The sequence below is a fragment of the Ctenocephalides felis genome, unplaced genomic scaffold, assembly GCF_003426905.1.
Source record: "Ctenocephalides felis isolate EL2017-DRISC unplaced genomic scaffold, ASM342690v1 CF-g0.4_SCAFFOLD_01709, whole genome shotgun sequence".
Taxonomy (NCBI): domain Eukaryota; kingdom Metazoa; phylum Arthropoda; class Insecta; order Siphonaptera; family Pulicidae; genus Ctenocephalides; species Ctenocephalides felis.
Genome location: NW_020537863.1, coordinates 1 through 21,038, shown reverse-complemented (window position 1 = coordinate 21,038; position 21,038 = coordinate 1). Strand labels below are relative to the sequence as shown.

The following is a 21,038-nucleotide window of genomic DNA, read 5'->3' as shown; positions in this document are numbered from 1 at the left end:
CTTTCACCCAGGAGGCTCGGGTTCGATTCCCGTATGGGAATAACTTCGTATATTTTAACATTTTATGCAATTGGTATTAAACATTAATTAAAAGTTCCTCGCAGCAAAAAAGATATATATAGTGCATCCATATATCCCATATGGTCTAGTGGCTAGGATACCTGGCTTTCACCCAGGAGGCTCGGGTTCGATTCCGGTATGGGAATAACTTCGTATATTTAACATTTTATGCAATTGGTATTAAACATTAATTAAAAGTTCCTCGCAGCAAAAAAAGATATATAGCGTGTTCATATATCCCATATGGTCTAGTGGCTAGGATACCTGGCTTTCACCCAGGAGGCTCGGGTTCGATTCCCGGTATGGGAATAACTTTATATTTTGCAATTGGTATTAACGTTATTAAAAGTTCCTCGCAGCAAAAAAAGATATATATAGCGTGTCATATATCCTATATGGTCTAGTGGCTAGGATATCTGGCTTTCACCCAGGAGGCTCGGGTTCGATTCCCGGTATGGGAATAACTTCGTATATTTAACATTTTATGCAATTGGTATTAAACATTTAATTAAAAGTTCCTCGCAGCAAAAAAAGATATATATACGTATTCATATATATCCATATGGTCTAGTGGCTAGGATACCTGGCTTTCACCCAGGAGGCTCGGGTTCGATTCCCGGTATGGGAATAACTTCGTATATTTAACATTTTATGCAATTGGTATTAAACATTTAATTAAATTCCTCGCAGCAAAAAAGATATATAGCGTGTTCATATATCCCATATGGTCTAGTGGCTAGGATACCTGGCTTTCACCCAGGAGGCTCGGGTTCGATTCCCGGTATGGGAATAACTTCGTATATTTAACATTTATGCAATTGGTATTAAACATTTAATTAAAAGTTCCTCGCAGCAAAAAAAGATATATATATAGCGTGTTCATATATCCCATATGGTCTAGTGGCTAGGATACCTGGCTTTCACCCAGGAGGCTCGGGTTCGATTCCCGGTATGGGAATAACTTCGTATATTTAACATTTTATGCAATTGGTATTAAACATTTAATTAAAAGTTCCTCGCAGCAAAAAAAGATATATATATAGTGCATCATATATCCCATATGGTCTAGTGGCTAGGATACCTGGCTCTCACCCAGGAGGCTCGGGTTCGATTCCCGGTATGGGAATAACTTCGTATATTAACATTTTATGCAATTGGTATTAAACATTTAATTAAAAGTTCCTCGCAGCAAAAAAAAATATATATAGCGTGTTCATATATCCCATATGGTCTAGTGGCTAGGATACCTGGCTTTCACCCAGGAGGCTCGGGTTCGATTCCCGGTATGGGAATAACTTTATATATTTTGCAATTGGTATTAACGTTATTAAAAGTTCCTCGCAGCAAAAAAGATATATATATAGCGTATTCATATATCCCATATGGTCTAGTGGCTAGGATACCTGGCTTTCACCCAGGAGGCTCGGGTTCGATTCCCGGTATGGGAATAACTTCGTATTTTAACATTTTATGCAATTGGTATTAAACATTTAATTCAAAGTTCCTCGCAGCAAAAAAGATATATATATATAGCGGTTCATATATCCCATATGGTCTAGTGGCTAGGATACCTGGCTTTCACCCAGGAGGCTCGGGTTCGATTCCCGGTATGGGAATAACTTCGTATATTTAACATTTTATGCAATTGGTATTAAACATTTAATTCAAAGTTCCTCGCAGCAAAAAAAGATATATATATATATATATCTAGCGTATTCATATATCCCATATGGTCTAGTGGCTAGGATACCTGGCTTTCACCCAGGAGGCTCGGGTTCGATTCCCGGTATGGGAATAACTTCGTATATTTAACATTTTATGCAATTGGTATTAAACATTTAATTAAAAGTTCCTCGCAGCAAAAAAAGATATATATAGTGCATTCATATATCCCATATGGTCTAGTGGCTAGGATACCTGGCTTTCACCCAGGAGGCTCGGGTTCGATTCCCGGTATGGGAATAACTTCGTATATTTAACATTTTATGCAATTGGTATTAAACATTTAATTAAAAGTTCCTCGCAGCAAAAAAAGATATAGCGTGTTCATATATCCCATATGGTCTAGTGGCTAGGATACCTGGCTTTCACCCAGGAGGCTCGGGTTCGATTCCCGGTATGGGAATAACTTCGTATATTTAACATTTAATTCAAAGTTCCTCGCAGCAAAAAAAGATATATATAGCGTGTTCATATATCCCATATGGTCTAGTGGCTAGGATACCTGGCTTTCACCCAGGAGGCTCGGGTTCGATTCCCGGTATGGGAATAACTTCGTATATTTAACATTTTATGCAATTGGTATTAAACATTTAATTAAAAGTTCCTCGCAGCAAAAAAAGATATATATAGCGTATTCATATATCCCATATGGTCTAGTGGCTAGGATACCTGGCTTTCACCACAGGAGGCTCGGGTTCGATTCCCGGTATGGGAATAACTTCGTATATTTAACATTTTATGCAATTGGTATTAAACATTTAATTAAAAGTTCCTCGCAGCAAAAAAGATATATAGCGTGTTCATATATCCCATATGGTCTAGTGGCTAGGATACCTGGCTTTCACCCAGGAGGCTCGGGTTCGATTCCCGGTATGGGAATAACTTCGTATATTTAACATTTTATGCAATTGGTATTAAACATTTAATTAAAAGTTCCTCGCAGCAAAAAAATATATATATATAGCGTGTTCATATATCCCATATGGTCTAGTGGCTAGGATACCTGGCTTTCACCCAGGAGGCTCGGGTTCGATTCCCGGTATGGGAATAACTTCGTATATTTAACATTTTATGCAATTGGTATTAACATTTAATTAAAAGTTCCTCGCAGCAAAAAAAGATATATATGCATTCATATATCCCATATGGTCTAGTGGCTAGGATACCTGGCTTTCACCCAGGAGGCTCGGGTTCGATTCCCGGTATGGGAATAACTTCGTATATTTAACATTTTATGCAATTGGTATTAAACATTTAATTAAAAGTTCCTCGCAGCAAAAAAAGATATATATAGCGTATTCATATATCCCATATGGTCTAGTGGCTAGGATACCTGGCTTTCACCCAGGAGGCTCGGGTTCGATTCCGGTATGGGAATAACTTTATATTTAACATTTTGCAATTGGTATTAACATTTATTAAAAGTTCCTCGCAGCAAAAAAGATATATATAGCGTGTTCATATATCCCATATGGTCTAGTGGCTAGGATACCTGGCTTTCACCCAGGAGGCTCGGGTTCGATTCCCGGTATGGGAATAACTTCGTATATTTAACATTTTATGCAATTGGTATTAAACATTTAATTAAAAGTTCCTCGCAGCAAAAAAAGATATATATAGCGTATTCATATATCCCATATGGTCTAGTGGCTAGGATACCTGGCTTTCACCCAGGAGGCTCGGGTTCGATTCCCGGTATGGGAATAACTTCGTATATTTAACATTTTATGCAATTGGTATTAAACATTTAATTAAAGTTCCTCGCAGCAAAAAAGATATATAGCGTGTTCATATATCCCATATGGTCTAGTGGCTAGGATACCTGGCTTTCACCCAGGAGGCTCGGGTTCGATTCCCGGTATGGGAATAACTTCGTATATTTAACATTTTATGCAATTGGTATTAAACATTTAATTAAAAGTTCCTCGCAGCAAAAAAAGATATATATAGTATAGCGTGTTCATATATCCCATATGGTCTAGTGGCTAGGATACCTGGCTTTCACCCAGGAGGCTCGGGTTCGATTCCCGGTATGGGAATAACTTCGTATATTTAACATTTTATGCATTGGTATTAAACATTTAATTCAAAGTTCCTCGCAGCAAAAAAAGATATATATAGGTGCATCCATATATCCCATATGGTCTAGTGGCTAGGATACCTGGCTTTCACCCAGGAGGCTCGGGTTCGATTCCCGGTATGGGAATAACTTCGTATATTTAACATTTTATGCAATTGGTATTAAACATTTAATTAAAAGTTCCTCGCAGCAAAAAAAGATATATAGCGTGTTCATATATCCCATATGGTCTAGTGGCTAGGATACCTGGCTTTCACCCAGGAGGCTCGGGTTCGATTCCCGGTATGGGAATAACTTCGTATATTTAATTTTTGCAATTGGTATTAAACATTATAAAAGTTCCTCGCAGCAAAAAAAGATATATATAGCGATATATATAGCGTATTCATATATCCCATATGGTCTAGTGGCTAGGATACCTGGCTTTCACCCAGGAGGCTCGGGTTCGATTCCCGGTATGGGAATAACTTCGTATATTTAACATTTTATGCAATTGGTATTAAACATTTAATTCAAAGTTCCTCGCAGCAAAAAAAGATATATATATATATATGCGTGTTCATATCCCATATGGTCTAGTGGCTAGGATACCTGGCTTTCACCCAGGAGGCTCGGGTTCGATTCCCGGTATGGGAATAACTTCGTATATTTAACATTTTATGCAATTGGTATTAAACATTTAATTAAAAGTTCCTCGCAGCAAAAAAGATATTATAGCGTGTTCATATATCCCATATGGTCTAGTGGCTAGGATACCTGGCTTTCACCCAGGAGGCTCGGGTTCGATTCCCGGTATGGGAATAACTTCGTATATTTAACATTTTATGCAATTGGTATTAAACATTTAATTAAAAGTTCCTCGCAGCAAAAAAAGATATATAGCGTGTTCATATATCCCATATGGTCTAGTGGCTAGGATACCTGGCTTTCACCCAGGAGGCTCGGGTTCGATTCCCGGTATGGGAATAACTTCGTATATTTAACATTTTATGCAATTGGTATTAAACATTTAATTAAAAGTTCCTCGCAGCAAAAAAAGATATATATATAGCGTATTCATATATCCCATATGGTCTAGTGGCTAGGATACCTGGCTTTCACCCAGGAGGCTCGGGTTCGATTCCCGGTATGGGAATAACTTCGTATATTTAACATTTTATGCAATTGGTATTAAACATTTAATTAAAAGTTCCTCGCAGCAAAAAAATATATATATATATAGCGTGTTCATATATCCCATATGGTCTAGTGGCTAGGATACCTGGCTTTCACCCAGGAGGCTCGGGTTCGATTCCCGGTATGGGAATAACTTCGTATATATTTTGCAATTGGTATTAACATTTAATTAAAAGTTCCTCGCAGCAAAAAAAGATATATAGCGTGTTCATATATCCCATATGGTCTAATGGCTAGGATACCTGGCTCTCACCCAGGAGGCTCGGGTTCGATTCCCGGTATGGGAATAACTTCGTATATTTAACATTTTATGCAATTGGTATTAAACATTTAATTAAAAGTTCCTAAAAGATATATATAGTGCATCCATATATCCCATATGGTCTAGTGGCTAGGATACCTGGCTCTCACCCAGGAGGCTCGGGTTCGATTCCCGGTATGGGAATAACTTCGTATATTTAACATTTTATGCAATTGGTATTAAACATTTAATTAAAAGTTCCTCGCAGCAAAAAAAGATATAGCGTGTTCATATATCCCATATGGTCTAGTGGCTAGGATACCTGGCTTTCACCCAGGAGGCTCGGGTTCGATTCCCGGTATGGGAATAACTTCGTATATTTAACATTTTATGCAATTGGTATTAAACATTTAATTAAAAGTTCCTCGCAGCAAAAAAAAAATATAGCGTGTTCATATATCCCATATGGTCTAGTGGCTAGGATACCTGGCTTTCACCCAGGAGGCTCGGGTTCGATTCCCGGTATGGGAATAACTTCGTATATTTAACATTTTATGCAATTGGTATTAACATTTAATTAAAAGTTCCTCGCAGCAAAAAAGATATATATAGCGTATTCATATATCCCATATGGTCTAGTGGCTAGGATACCTGGCTTTCACCCAGGAGGCTCGGGTTCGATTCCCGGTATGGGAATAACTTCATATATTTTGCAATTGGTATTAACGTTATTAAAAGTTCCTCGCAGCAAAAAAAGATATATATAGCGTGTTCATATATCCCATATGGTCTAGTGGCTAGGATACCTGGCTTTCACCCAGGAGGCTCGGGTTCGATTCCCGGTATGGGAATAACTTCGTATATTTAACATTTTATGCAATTGGTATTAAACATTTAATTAAAAGTTCCTCGCAGCAAAAAAAGATATATATAGCGTATTCATATATCCCATATGGTCTAGTGGCTAGGATACCTGGCTTTCACCCAGGAGGCTCGGGTTCGATTCCCGGTATGGGAATAACTTCGTATATTTAACATTTTATGCAATTGGTATTAAACATTTAATTAAAGTTCCTCGCAGCAAAAAAGATATATAGCGTGTTCATATATCCCATATGGTCTAGTGGCTAGGATACCTGGCTTTCACCCAGGAGGCTCGGGTTCGATTCCCGGTATGGGAATAACTTCGTATATTTAACATTTTATGCAATTGGTATTAAACATTTAATTAAAAGTTCCTCGCAGCAAAAAAAGATATATAGTATTTATATATCCCATATGGTCTAGTGGCTAGGATACCTGGCTTTCACCCAGGAGGCTCGGGTTCGATTCCCGGTATGGGAATAACTTCGTATATTTAACATTTTATGCAATTGGTATTAAACATTTAATTAAAGTTCCTCGCAGCAAAAAAGATATATATATAGCGTATTCATATATCCCATATGGTCTAGTGGCTAGGATACCTGGCTTTCACCCAGGAGGCTCGGGTTCGATTCCCGGTATGGGAATAACTTCGTATATTTAACATTTTATGCAATTGGTATTAAACATTTAATTAAAAGTTCCTCGCAGCAAAAAAGATATATATATAGCGTGTTCATATATCCCATATGGTCTAGTGGCTAGGATACCTGGCTTTCACCCAGGAGGCTCGGGTTCGATTCCCGGTATGGGAATAACTTCGTATATTTAACATTTTATGCAATTGGTATTAAACATTTAATTAAAAGTTCCTCGCAGCAAAAAAGATATATATAGCGTATTCATATATCCCATATGGTCTAGTGGCTAGGATACCTGGCTTTCACCCAGGAGGCTCGGGTTCGATTCCCGGTATGGGAATAACTTCGTATATTTAACATTTTATGCAATTGGTATTAAACATTTAATTAAAAGTTCCTCGCAGCAAAAAAAGATATATATAGCGTGTTCATATGTCCCATATGGTCTAGTGTCTAGGATACCTGGCTTTCACCCAGGAGGCTCGGGTTCGATTCCCGGTATGGGAATAACTTCGTATATTTAACATTTTATGCAATTGGTATTAACATTTAATTAAAAGTTCCTCGCAGCAAAAAAGATATATATATAGCGTATTCATATATCCCATATGGTCTAGTGGCTAGGATACCTGGCTTTCACCCAGGAGGCTCGGGTTCGATTCCCGGTATGGGAATAACTTCGTATATTTAACATTTTATGCAATTGGTATTAAACATTTAATTAAAAGTTCCTCGCAGCAAAAAAAGATATATATATAGCGTGTTCATATATCCCATATGGTCTAGTGGCTAGGATACCTGGCTTTCACCCAGGAGGCTCGGGTTCGATTCCCGGTATGGGAATAACTTCGTATATTTAACATTTTATGCAATTGGTATTAAACATTTAATTAAAAGTTCCTCGCAGCAAAAAAAGATATATATAGCGTATTCATATATCCCATATGGTCTAGTGGCTAGGATACCTGGCTTTCACCCAGGAGGCTCGGGTTCGATTCCCGGTATGGGAATAACTTCGTATATTTAACATTTTATGCAATTGGTATTAAACATTTAATTCAAAGTTCCTCGCAGCAAAAAAGATATATATAGCGTGTTCATATATCCCATATGGTCTAGTGGCTAGGATACCTGGCTTTCACCCAGGAGGCTCGGGTTCGATTCCCGGTATGGGAATAACTTCGTATATTTAACATTTTATGCAATTGGTATTAAACATTTAATTAAAAGTTCCTCGCAGCAAAAAAAGATATATATATAGCGTGTTCATATATCCCATATGGTCTAGTGGCTAGGATACCTGGCTTTCACCCAGGAGGCTCGGGTTCGATTCCCGGTATGGGAATAACTTCGTATATTTAACATTTTATGCAATTGGTATTAAACATTTAATTAAAAGTTCCTCGCAGCAAAAAAAGATATATAGTGCATCCATATATCCCATATGGTCTAGTGGCTAGGATACCTGGCTTTCACCCAGGAGGCTCGGGTTCGATTCCCGGTATGGGAATAACTTCGTATATTTAACATTTTATGCAATTGGTATTAAACATTTAATTAAAAGTTCCTCGCAGCAAAAAAGATATATAGTGTTCATATATCCCATATGGTCTAGTGGCTAGGATACCTGGCTTTCACCCAGGAGGCTCGGGTTCGATTCCCGGTATGGGAATAACTTTATATATTTTGCAATTGGTATTAAACATTTATTAAAAGTTCCTCGCAGCAAAAAAAGATATATATAGCGTATTCATATATCCCATATGGTCTAGTGGCTAGGATACCTGGCTTTCACCCAGGAGGCTCGGGTTCGATTCCCGGTATGGGAATAACTTTATATATTTTCAATTGGTATTAACATTATTAAAAGTTCCTCGCAGCAAAAAAGATATATAGCGTGTTCATATATCCCATATGGTCTAGTGGCTAGGATACCTGGCTTTCACCCAGGAGGCTCGGGTTCGATTCCGGTATGGGAATAACTTCGTATATTTAACATTTTATGCAATTGGTATTAAACATTTAATTAAAAGTTCCTCGCAGCAAAAAATATATATATAGCGTATTCATATATCCCATATGGTCTAGTGGCTAGGATACCTGGCTTTCACCCAGGAGGCTCGGGTTCGATTCCCGGTATGGGAATAACTTCGTATATTTAACATTTTATGCAATTGGTATTAAACATTTAATTAAAAGTTCCTCGCAGCAAAAAAAGATATATATAGTGCATCATATATCCCATATGGTCTAGTGGCTAGGATACCTGGCTTTCACCCAGGAGGCTCGGGTTCGATTCCGGTATGGGAATAACTTTATATATTTTGCAATTGGTATTAACATTTATTAAAAGTTCCTCGCAGCAAAAAAAGATATATATAGCGTGTTCATATATCCCATATGGTCTAGTGGCTAGGATACCTGGCTTTCACCCAGGAGGCTCGGGTTCGATTCCCGGTATGGGAATAACTTCGTATTTAACATTTTATGCAATTGGTATTAAACATTTAATTAAAAGTTCCTCGCAGCAAAAAAGATATATATAGCGTATTCATATATCCCATATGGTCTAGTGGCTAGGATACCTGGCTTTCACCCAGGAGGCTCGGGTTCGATTCCCGGTATGGGAATAACTTCGTATTTTAACATTTTATGCAATTGGTATTAAACATTTAATTAAAGTTCCTCGCAGCAAAAAAAGATATATATAGCGTGTTCATATATCCCATATGGTCTAGTGGCTAGGATACCTGGCTTTCACCCAGGAGGCTCGGGTTCGATTCCCGGTATGGGAATATCTTCGTATGTTTAACATTTTATGCAATTGGTATTAAACATTTAATTCAAAGTTCCTCGCAGCAAAAAAAGATATATATATAGCGTGTTCATATATCCCATATGGTCTAGTGGCTAGGATACCTGGCTTTCACCCAGGAGGCTCGGGTTCGATTCCCGGTATGGGAATAACTTCGTATATTTAACATTTTATGCAATTGGTATTAAACATTTAATTAAAAGTTCCTCGCAGCAAAAAAAGATATATAGTGCATCCATATATCCCATATGGTCTAGTGGCTAGGATACCTGGCTCTCACCCAGGAGGCTCGGGTTCGATTCCCGGTATGGGAATAACTTCGTATATTTAACATTTTATGCAATTGGTATTAAACATTTAATTAAAAGTTCCTCGCAGCAAAAAAAGATATATAGCGTGTTCATATATCCCATATGGTCTAGTGGCTAGGATACCTGGCTTTCACCCAGGAGGCTCGGGTTCGATTCCCGGTATGGGAATAACTTATATATTTTGCAATTGGTATTAAACATTATTAAAAGTTCCTCGCAGCAAAAAAAGATATATATATAGCGTATTCATATATCCCATATGGTCTAGTGGCTAGGATACCTGGCTTTCACCCAGGAGGCTCGGGTTCGATTCCCGGTATGGGAATATCTTCGTATGTTTAACATTTTATGCAATTGGTATTAAACATTTAATTCAAAGTTCCTCGCAGCAAAAAAAGATATATATATATATATATAGCGTGTTCATATATCCCATATGGTCTAGTGGCTAGGATACCTGGCTTTCACCCAGGAGGCTCGGGTTCGATTCCCGGTATGGGAATATCTTCGTATGTTTAACATTTTATGCAATTGGTATTAAACATTTAATTCAAAGTTCCTCGCAGCAAAAAAAGATATATATAGTGCATCCATATATCGGTCTAGTGGCTAGGATACCTGGCTCTCACCCAGGAGGCTCGGGTTCGATTCCCGGTATGGGAATAACTTCGTATATTTAACATTTTATGCAATTGGTATTAAACATTTAATTAAAAGTTCCTCGCAGCAAAAAAAGATATATAGCGTGTTCATATATCCCATATGGTCTAGTGGCTAGGATACCTGGCTTTCACCCAGGAGGCTCGGGTTCGATTCCCGGTATGGGAATAACTTTATATATTTTGCAATTGGTATTAACGTTAAAAGTTCCTCGCAGCAAAAAGATATATATATATATAGCGTTTCATATATCCCATATGGTCTAGTGGCTAGGATACCTGGCTTTCACCCAGGAGGCTCGGGTTCGATTCCCGGTATGGGAATAACTTCGTATGTTTACATTTTATGCAATTGGTATTAAACATTTAATTCAAAGTTCCTCGCAGCAAAAAAAGATATATATATATATATATATATATATATATATGCGTGTTCATATATCCCATATGGTCTAGTGGCTAGGATACCTGGTCTAGTGGCTAGGATACCTGGCTTTCACCCAGGAGGCTCGGGTTCGATTCCCGGTATGGGAATAACTTCGTATATTTAACATTTTATGCAATTGGTATTAAACATTTAATTCAAAGTTCCTCGCAGCAAAAAAAGATATATATAGCGTGTTCATATATCCCATATGGTCTAGTGGCTAGGATACCTGGCTTTCACCCAGGAGGCTCGGGTTCGATTCCCGGTATGGGAATAACTTCGTATTTTAACATTTTATGCAATTGGTATTAAACATTTAATTAAAAGTTCCTCGCAGCAAAAAAATATATATAGCGTGTTCATATATCCCATATGGTCTAGTGGCTAGGATACCTGGCTTTCACCCAGGAGGCTCGGGTTCGATTCCCGGTATGGGAATAACTTCGTATATTTAACATTTTATGCAATTGGTATTAAACATTTAATTAAAAGTTCCTCGCAGCAAAAAAAGATATATATAGCGTGTTCATATATCCCATATGGTCTAGTGGCTAGGATACCTGGCTTTCACCCAGGAGGCTCGGGTTCGATTCCCGGTATGGGAATAACTTCGTATATTTAACATTTTATGCAATTGGTATTAAACATTTAATTAAAAGTTCCTCGCAGCAAAAAAAGATATATAGCGTGTTCATATATCCCATATGGTCTAGTGGCTAGGATACCTGGCTTTCACCCAGGAGGCTCGGGTTCGATTCCCGGTATGGGAATAACTTTATATTTTTGCAATTGGTATTAACATTTAATTAAAAGTTCCTCGCAGCAAAAAAAGATATATATATAGCGTATTCATATATCCCATATGGTCTAGTGGCTAGGATACCTGGCTTTCACCCAGGAGGCTCGGGTTCGATTCCCGGTATGGGAATAACTTCGTATATTTAACATTTTATGCAATTGGTATTAAACATTTAATTAAAAGTTCCTCGCAGCAAAAAAGATATATATATGTAGCGTTTCATATATCCCATATGGTCTAGTGGCTAGGATACCTGGCTTTCACCCAGGAGGCTCGGGTTCGATTCCCGGTATGGGAATATTCGTATATTTAACATTTTATGCAATTGGTATTAAACATTTATTAAAAGTTCCTCGCAGCAAAAAAGATATATATAGCGTGTTCATATATCCCATATGGTCTAGTGGCTAGGATACCTGGCTTTCACCCAGGAGGCTCGGGTTCGATTCCCGGTATGGGAATAACTCGTATATTATTTTGCAATTGGTATTAACGTTATTAAAAGTTCCTCGCAGCAAAAAAAGATATATATATAGCGTATTCATATATCCCATATGGTCTAGTGGCTAGGATACCTGGCTTTCACCCAGGAGGCTCGGGTTCGATTCCCGGTATGGGAATATCTTCGTATGTTTAACATTTTATGCAATTGGTATTAAACATTTAATTCAAAGTTCCTCGCAGCAAAAAAAGATATATATATATATATAGCGTGTTCATATATCCTATATGGTCTAGTGGCTAGGATACCTGGCTTTCACCCAGGAGGCTCGGGTTCGATTCCCGGTATGGGAATATCTTCGTATGTTTAACATTTTATGCAATTGGTATTAAACATTTAATTCAAAGTTCCTCGCAGCAGATATATATATATATATATATATATATATATATATATATATATATATATATAGCGTATTCATATATCCCATATGGTCTAGTGGCTAGGATACCTGGCTTTCACCCAGGAGGCTCGGGTTCGATTCCCGGTATGGGAATAACTTCGTATATTTAACATTTTATGCAATTGGTATTAAACATTTAATTAAAAGTTCCTCGCAGCAAAAAAAGATATATATAGTGCATCCATATATCCCATATGGTCTAGTGGCTAGGATACCTGGCTCTCACCCAGGAGGCTCGGGTTCGATTCCCGGTATGGGAATAACTTCGTATATTTAACATTTTATGCAATTGGTATTAAACATTTAATTAAAAGTTCCTCGCAGCAAAAAAAGATATATAGCGTGTTCATATATCCCATATGGTCTAGTGGCTAGGATACCTGGCTTTCACCCAGGAGGCTCGGGTTCGATTCCCGGTATGGGAATAACTTTATATATTTTGCAATTGGTATTAACGTTATTAAAAGTTCCTCGCAGCAAAAAAAGATATATATAGCGTGTTCATATATCCCATATGGTCTAGTGGCTAGGATACCTGGCTTTCACCCAGGAGGCTCGGGTTCGATTCCCGGTATGGGAATAACTTCGTATATTTAACATTTTATGCAATTGGTATTAAACATTTAATTAAAAGTTCCTCGCAGCAAAAAAAGATATATATAGCGTATTTATATATCCCATATGGTCTAGTGGCTAGGATACCTGGCTTTCACCCAGGAGGCTCGGGTTCGATTCCCGGTATGGGAATAACTTCGTATATTTAACATTTTATGCAATTGGTATTAAACATTTAATTAAAAGTTCCTCGCAGCAAAAAAGATATATAGCGTGTTCATATATCCCATATGGTCTAGTGGCTAGGATACCTGGCTTTCACCCAGGAGGCTCGGGTTCGATTCCCGGTATGGGAATATCTTCGTATGTTTAACATTTTATGCAATTGGTATTAAACATTTAATTCAAAGTTCCTCGCAGCAAAAAAAGATATATATATATATAGCGTGTTCATATATCCCATATGGTCTAGTGGCTAGGATACCTGGCTTTCACCCAGGAGGCTCGGGTTCGATTCCCGGTATGGGAATAACTTCGTATATTTAACATTTTATGCAATTGGTATTAAACATTTAATTAAAAGTTCCTCGCAGCAAAAAAAGATATATAGTGCATTCATATATCCCATATGGTCTAGTGGCTAGGATACCTGGCTCTCACCCAGGAGGCTCGGGTTCGATTCCCGGTATGGGAATAACTTCGTATATTTAACATTTTATGCAATTGGTATTAAACATTTAATTAAAAGTTCCTCGCAGCAAAAAAAGATATATAGCGTATTCATATATCCCATATGGTCTAGTGGCTAGGATACCTGGCTTTCACCCAGGAGGCTCGGGTTCGATTCCCGGTATGGGAATAACTTTATATATTTTGCAATTGGTATTAACGTTATTAAAAGTTCCTCGCAGCAAAAAAAAGATATATATAGCGTGTTCATATATCCCATATGGTCTAGTGGCTAGGATACCTGGCTTTCACCCAGGAGGCTCGGGTTCGATTCCCGGTATGGGAATAACTTCGTATATTTAACATTTTATGCAATTGGTATTAAACATTTAATTAAAAGTTCCTCGCAGCAAAAAAAGATATATATAGCGTATTCATATATCCCATATGGTCTAGTGGCTAGGATACCTGGCTTTCACCCAGGAGGCTCGGGTTCGATTCCCGGTATGGGAATAACTTCGTATATTTAACATTTTATGCAATTGGTATTAAACATTTAATTAAAAGTTCCTCGCAGCAAAAAAAGATATATAGCGTGTTCATATATCCCATATGGTCTAGTGGCTAGGATACCTGGCTTTCACCCAGGAGGCTCGGGTTCGATTCCCGGTATGGGAATAACTTCGTATGTTAACATTTTATGCAATTGGTATTAAACATTTAATTCAAAGTTCCTCGCAGCAAAAAAGATATATATATATATATAGCGTGTTCATATATCCCATATGGTCTAGTGGCTAGGATACCTGGCTTTCACCCAGGAGGCTCGGGTTCGATTCCCGGTATGGGAATATCTTCGTATGTTTAACATTTTATGCAATTGGTATTAAACATTTAATTCAAAGTTCCTCGCAGCAAAAAAAGATATATAGTGCATCCATATATCCCATATGGTCTAGTGGCTAGGATACCTGGCTCTCACCCAGGAGGCTCGGGTTCGACTCCCGGTATGGGAATAACTTCGTATATTTAACATTTTATGCAATTGGTATTAAACATTTAATTAAAAGTTCCTCGCAGCAAAAAAAGATATATAGCGTGTTCATATATCCCATATGGTCTAGTGGCTAGGATACCTGGCTTTCACCCAGGAGGCTCGGGTTCGATTCCCGGTATGGGAATAACTTTATATATTTTGCAATTGGTATTAACGTTATTAAAAGTTCCTCGCAGCAAAAAAAGATATATATAGCGTATTCATATATCCCATATGGTCTAGTGGCTAGGATACCTGGCTTTCACCCAGGAGGCTCGGGTTCGATTCCCGGTATGGGAATATCTTCGTATGTTTAACATTTTATGCAATTGGTATTAAACATTTAATTCAAAGTTCCTCGCAGCAAAAAAAGATATATATATATAGCGTGTTCATATATCCCATATGGTCTAGTGGCTAGGATACCTGGCTTTCACCCAGGAGGCTCGGGTTCGATTCCCGGTATGGGAATAACTTCGTATATTTAACATTTTATGCAATTGGTATTAAACATTTAATTAAAAGTTCCTCGCAGCAAAAAAAGATATATAGCGTGTTCATATATCCCATATGGTCTAGTGGCTAGGATACCTGGCTCTCACCCAGGAGGCTCGGGTTCGATTCCCGGTATGGGAATAACTTCGTATATTTAACATTTTATGCAATTGGTATTAAACATTTAATTAAAAGTTCCTCGCAGCAAAAAAGATATATAGCGTGTTCATATATCCCATATGGTCTAGTGGCTAGGATACCTGGCTTTCACCCAGGAGGCGGGTTCGATTCCCGGTATGGGAATAACTTCTACGGTATGGAATAACTTTATATATTTTGCAATTGGTATTAACGTTATTAAAAGTTCCTCGCAGCAAAAAAGATATATAATAGCGTATTCATATATCCCATATGGTCTAGTGGCTAGGATACCTGGCTTTCACCCAGGAGGCTCGGGTTCGATTCCCGGTATGGGAATAACTTCGTATGTTTAACATTTTATGCAATTGGTATTAAACATTTAATTAAAAGTTCCTCGCAGCAAAAAAAGATATATATATATATGTGTTCATATATCCCATATGGTCTAGTGGCTAGGATACCTGGCTTTCACCCAGGAGGCTCGGGTTCGATTCCCGGTATGGGAATAACTTTATATATTTTGCAATTGGTATTAACGTTATTAAAAGTTCCTCGCAGCAAAAAAAGATATATAGCGTGTTCATATATCCCATATGGTCTAGTGGCTAGGATACCTGGCTTTCACCCAGGAGGCTCGGGTTCGATTCCCGGTATGGGAATAACTTCGTATATTTAACATTTTATGCAATTGGTATTAAACATTTAATTAAAAGTTCCTCGCAGCAAAAAAAGATATAGCGTGTTCATATATCCCATATGGTCTAGTGGCTAGGATACCTGGCTTTCACCCAGGAGGCTCGGGTTCGATTCCCGGTATGGGAATAACTTCGTATATTTAACATTTTATGCAATTGGTATTAAACATTTAATTAAAAGTTCCTCGCAGCAAAAAAAGATATATAGCGTGTTCATATATCCCATATGGTCTAGTGGCTAGGATACCTGGCTCTCACCCAGGAGGCTCGGGTTCGATTCCCGGTATGGGAATAACTTCGTATATTTAACATTTTATGCAATTGGTATTAAACATTTTATTAAAAGTTCCTCGCAGCAAAAAAAAATATATAGCGTGTTCATATATCCCATGTGGTCTAGTGGCTAGGATACCTGGCTTTCACCCAGGAGGCTCGGGTTCGATTCCCGGTATGGGAATAACTTCGTATATTTAACATTTTATGCAATTGGTATTAAACATTTAATTAAAAGTTCCTCGCAGCAAAAAAGATATATATAGCGTATTCATATATCCCATATGGTCTAGTGGCTAGGATACCTGGCTTTCCCAGGAGGCTCGGGTTCTATTCCCGGTATGGGAATAACTTCATATATTTTGCAATTGGTATTAACGTTATTAAAAGTTCCTCGCAGCAAAAAAAGATATATATAGCGTGTTCATATATCCCATATGGTCTAGTGGCTAGGATACCTGGCTTTCACCCAGGAGGCTCGGGTTCGATTCCCGGTATGGGAATAACTTCGTATATTTAACATTTTATGCAATTGGTATTAAACATTTAATTCAAAGTTCCTCGCAGAAAAAAAGATATATATAGCGTATTCATATATCCCATATGGTCTAGTGGCTAGGATACCTGGCTTTCACCCAGGAGGCTCGGGTTCGATTCCCGGTATGGGAATAACTTCGTATATTTAACATTTTATGCAATTGGTATTAAACATTTAATTAAAAGTTCCTCGCAGCAAAAAAAAGATATATAGCGTGTTCATATACCATATGGTCTAGTGGCTAGGATACCTGGCTTTCACCCAGGAGGCTCGGGTTCGATTCCCGGTATGGGAATAACTTCGTATATTTAACATTTTATGCAATTGGTATTAAACATTTAATTAAAAGTTCCTCGCAGCAAAAAAAGATATAGCGTATTCATATATCCCATATGGTCTAGTGGCTAGGATACCTGGCTCTCACCCAGGAGGCTCGGGTTCGATTCCCGGTATGGGAATAACTTCGTATATTTAACATTTTATGCAATTGGTATTAAACATTTAATTAAAAGTTCCTCGCAGCAAAAAAAGATATATATAGCGTATTCATATATCCCATATGGTCTAGTGGCTAGGATACCTGGCTTTCACCCAGGAGGCTCGGGTTCGATTCCCGGTATGGGAATAACTTCGTATATTTAACATTTTATGCAATTGGTATTAAACATTTAATTCAAAGTTCCTCGCAGCAAAAAAAGATATATATAGCGTGTTCATATATCCCATATGGTCTAGTGGCTAGGATACCTGGCTTTCACCCAGGAGGCTCGGGTTCGATTCCCGGTATGGGAATAACTTCGTATATTTAACATTTTATGCAATTGGTATTAAACATTTAATTAAAAGTTCCTCGCAGCAAAAAGATATATATAGCGTGTTCATATATCCCATATGGTCTAGTGGCTAGGATACCTGGCTTTCACCCAGGAGGCTCGGGTTCGATTCCCGGTATGGGAATAACTTTATATATTTATGCAATTGGTATTAATTTTATTAAAAGTTCCTCGCAGCAAAAAAAGATATATAGCGTGTTCATATATCCATATGGTCTAGTGGCTAGGATACCTGGCTTTCACCCAGGAGCTCGGCTCGGTTCGATTCCCGGTATGGGAATAACTTCGTATATTTAACATTTTATGCAATTGGTATTAAACATTTAATTAAAAGTTCCTCGCAGCAAAAAAAGATATATAGCGTGTTCATATATCCATATGGTCTAGTGGCTAGGATACCTGGCTTTCACCCAGGAGGCTCGGGTTCGATTCCCGGTATGGGATTAACTATATATTTATGCAATTGGTATTAACGTTAATAAAAGTTCCTCGCAGCAAAAAAAGATATATATAGCGTATCATATATCCCATATGGTCTAGTGGCTAGGATACCTGGCTTTCACCCAGGAGGCTCGGGTTCGATTCCCGGTATGGGAATAACTTTATATATTTTGCAATTGGTATTAACGTTATTAAAAGTTCCTCGCAGCAAAAAAAGATATATATATAGCGTATTCATATATCCCATATGGTCTAGTGGCTAGGATACCTGGCTTTCACCCAGGAGGCTCGGGTTCGATTCCCGGTATGGGAATATCTTCGTATGTTTAACATTTTATGCAATTGGTATTAAACATTTAATTCAAAGTTCCTCGCAGCAAAAAAAGATATATATATATATATATATATATATATATAGCGTGTTCATATATCCGATATGGTCTAGTGGCTAGGATACCTGGCTTTCACCCAGGAGGCTCGGGTTCGATTCCCGGTATGGGAATATCTTCGTATGTTTAACATTTTATGCAATTGGTATTAAACATTTAATTCAAAGTTCCTCGCAGCAAAAAAAGATATATATAGTGCATTCATATATCCCATATGGTCTAGTGGCTAGGATACCTGGCTCTCACCCAGGAGGCTCGGGTTCAATTCCCGGTATGGGAATAACTTCGTATATTTAAGATTTTATGCAATTGGTATTAAACATTTAATTAAAAGTTCCTCGCAGCAAAAAAAGATATATAGCATGTTCATATATCCCATATGGTCTAGTGGCTAGGATACCTGGCTTTCACCCAGGAGGCTCGGTTTAACATTTTATGCAATTGGTATTAAACATTCAATTCAAAGTTCCTCGCAGCAAAAAAAGATATATATATATATAGCGTGTTCATATATCCCATATGGTCTAGTGGCTAGGATACCTGGCTTTCACCCAGGAGGCTCGGGTTCGATTCCCGGTATGGGAATAACTTCGTATATTTAACATTTTATGCAATTGGTATTAAACATTTAATTCAAAGTTCCTCGCAGCAAAAAAAGATATATATATAGCGTGTTCATATATCCCATATGGTCTAGTGGCTAGGATACCTGGCTTTCACCCAGGAGGCTCGGGTTCGATTCCCGGTATGGGAATAACTTCGTATATTTAACATTTTATGCAATTGGTATTAAACATTTAATTAAAAGTTCCTCGCAGCAAAAAAGATATATATAGTGCATTCATATATCCCATATGGTCTAGTGGCTAGGATACCTGGCTCTCACCCAGGAGGCTCGGGTTCGATTCCCGGTATGGGAATAACTTCGTATATTTAACATTTTATGCAATTGGTATTAAACATTTAATTAAAAGTTCCTCGCAGCAAAAAAAGATATATAGCATGTTCATATATCCCATATGGTCTAGTGGCTAGGATACCTGGCTTTCACCCAGGAGGCTCGGTTTAACATTTTATGCAATTGGTATTAAACATTCAATTCAAAGTTCCTCGCAGCAAAAAAGATATATATATATATAGCGTGTTCATATATCCCATATGGTCTAGTGGCTAGGATACCTGGCTTTCACCCAGGAGGCTCGGGTTCGATTCCCGGTATGGGAATAACTTCGTATATTTAACATTTTATGCAATTGGTATTAAACATTTAATTAAAAGTTCCTCGCAGCAAAAAAAGATATATAGCGTGTTCATATATCCCATATGGTCTAGTGGCTAGGATACCTGGCTTTCACCCAGGAGGCTCGGGTTCGATTCCGGTATGGGAATAACTTCGTATATTTAACATTTTATGCAATTGGTATTAAACATTTAATTAAAAGTTCCTCGCAGCAAAAAAGATATATATATAGCGTGTTCATATATCCCATATGGTCTAGTGGCTAGGATACCTGGCTTTCACCCAGGAGGCTCGGGTTCGATTCCCGGTATGGGAATAACTTCGTATATTTAACATTTTATGCAATTGGTATTAAACATTTAATTCAAAGTTCCTCGCAGCAAAAAAAATATATATATATAGCTGTTCATATATCCCATATGGTCTAGTGGCTAGGATACCTGGCTTTCACCCAGGAGGCTCGGGTTCGATTCCCGGTATGGGAATACTTCGTATGTTTAACATTTTATGCAATTGGTATTAAACATTTATTCAAAGTTCCTCGCAGCAAAAAAAGATATATATATATAGCGTGTTCATATATCCCATATGGTCTAGTGGCTAGGATACCTGGCTTTCACCCAGGAGGCTCGGGTTCGATTCCCGGTATGGGAATAACTTCGTATATTTAACATTTTATGCAATTGGTATTAAACATTTAATTAAAAGTTCCTCGCAGCAAAAAAAGATATATAGGATTCATATATCCCATATGGTCTAGTGGCTAGGATACCTGGCTCTCACCCAGGAGGCTCGGGTTCGATTCCGGTATGGGAATAACTTCGTATATTTAACATTTTATGCAATTGGTATTAAACATTAATTAAAAGTTCCTCGCAGCAAAAAAAGATATATAGCGTGTTCATATATCCCATATGGTCTAGTGGCTAGGATACCTGGCTTTCACCCAGGAGGCTCGGGTTCGATTCCCGGTATGGGAATAAACTATATATTTGCAATTGGTATTAACGTTATTAAAAGTTCCTCGCAGCAA

General features: G+C 37.8%; 14 non-coding genes across 14 annotated transcripts; all 14 read left to right on the top strand.

The window, feature by feature from the left end:
- Nucleotides 1-1,114: 1,114 nt before the first annotated feature.
- On the top strand, nucleotides 1,115-1,186 carry Trnae-cuc. Its single transcript has one exon. It is a non-coding gene; the product is annotated as a tRNA-Glu (tRNA).
- Nucleotides 1,187-5,253: 4,067 nt separating this feature from the next.
- On the top strand, nucleotides 5,254-5,325 carry Trnae-cuc. Its single transcript has one exon. It is a non-coding gene; the product is annotated as a tRNA-Glu (tRNA).
- An 86-nt stretch (nucleotides 5,326-5,411) lies between these two features.
- Nucleotides 5,412-5,483, top strand: Trnae-cuc. Its single transcript has one exon. It is a non-coding gene; the product is annotated as a tRNA-Glu (tRNA).
- A 4,358-nt stretch (nucleotides 5,484-9,841) lies between these two features.
- Trnae-cuc lies at nucleotides 9,842-9,913 on the top strand. The gene has a single exon. It is a non-coding gene; the product is annotated as a tRNA-Glu (tRNA).
- Nucleotides 9,914-10,499: 586 nt separating this feature from the next.
- Nucleotides 10,500-10,573, top strand: Trnae-cuc. Its single transcript has one exon. It is a non-coding gene; the product is annotated as a tRNA-Glu (tRNA).
- Nucleotides 10,574-12,888: 2,315 nt separating this feature from the next.
- Nucleotides 12,889-12,960, top strand: Trnae-cuc. The gene has a single exon. It is a non-coding gene; the product is annotated as a tRNA-Glu (tRNA).
- A 917-nt stretch (nucleotides 12,961-13,877) lies between these two features.
- Nucleotides 13,878-13,949, top strand: Trnae-cuc. The gene has a single exon. It is a non-coding gene; the product is annotated as a tRNA-Glu (tRNA).
- A 919-nt stretch (nucleotides 13,950-14,868) lies between these two features.
- Trnae-cuc lies at nucleotides 14,869-14,940 on the top strand. Its single transcript has one exon. It is a non-coding gene; the product is annotated as a tRNA-Glu (tRNA).
- Nucleotides 14,941-15,524: 584 nt separating this feature from the next.
- Nucleotides 15,525-15,596, top strand: Trnae-cuc. The gene has a single exon. It is a non-coding gene; the product is annotated as a tRNA-Glu (tRNA).
- A 915-nt stretch (nucleotides 15,597-16,511) lies between these two features.
- Trnae-cuc lies at nucleotides 16,512-16,583 on the top strand. Its single transcript has one exon. It is a non-coding gene; the product is annotated as a tRNA-Glu (tRNA).
- Nucleotides 16,584-17,488: 905 nt separating this feature from the next.
- Trnae-cuc lies at nucleotides 17,489-17,560 on the top strand. The gene has a single exon. It is a non-coding gene; the product is annotated as a tRNA-Glu (tRNA).
- Nucleotides 17,561-18,973: 1,413 nt separating this feature from the next.
- Nucleotides 18,974-19,045, top strand: Trnae-cuc. Its single transcript has one exon. It is a non-coding gene; the product is annotated as a tRNA-Glu (tRNA).
- Nucleotides 19,046-19,613: 568 nt separating this feature from the next.
- Trnae-cuc lies at nucleotides 19,614-19,685 on the top strand. Its single transcript has one exon. It is a non-coding gene; the product is annotated as a tRNA-Glu (tRNA).
- A 1,065-nt stretch (nucleotides 19,686-20,750) lies between these two features.
- Trnae-cuc lies at nucleotides 20,751-20,821 on the top strand. Its single transcript has one exon. It is a non-coding gene; the product is annotated as a tRNA-Glu (tRNA).
- Nucleotides 20,822-21,038: the final 217 nt, after the last annotated feature.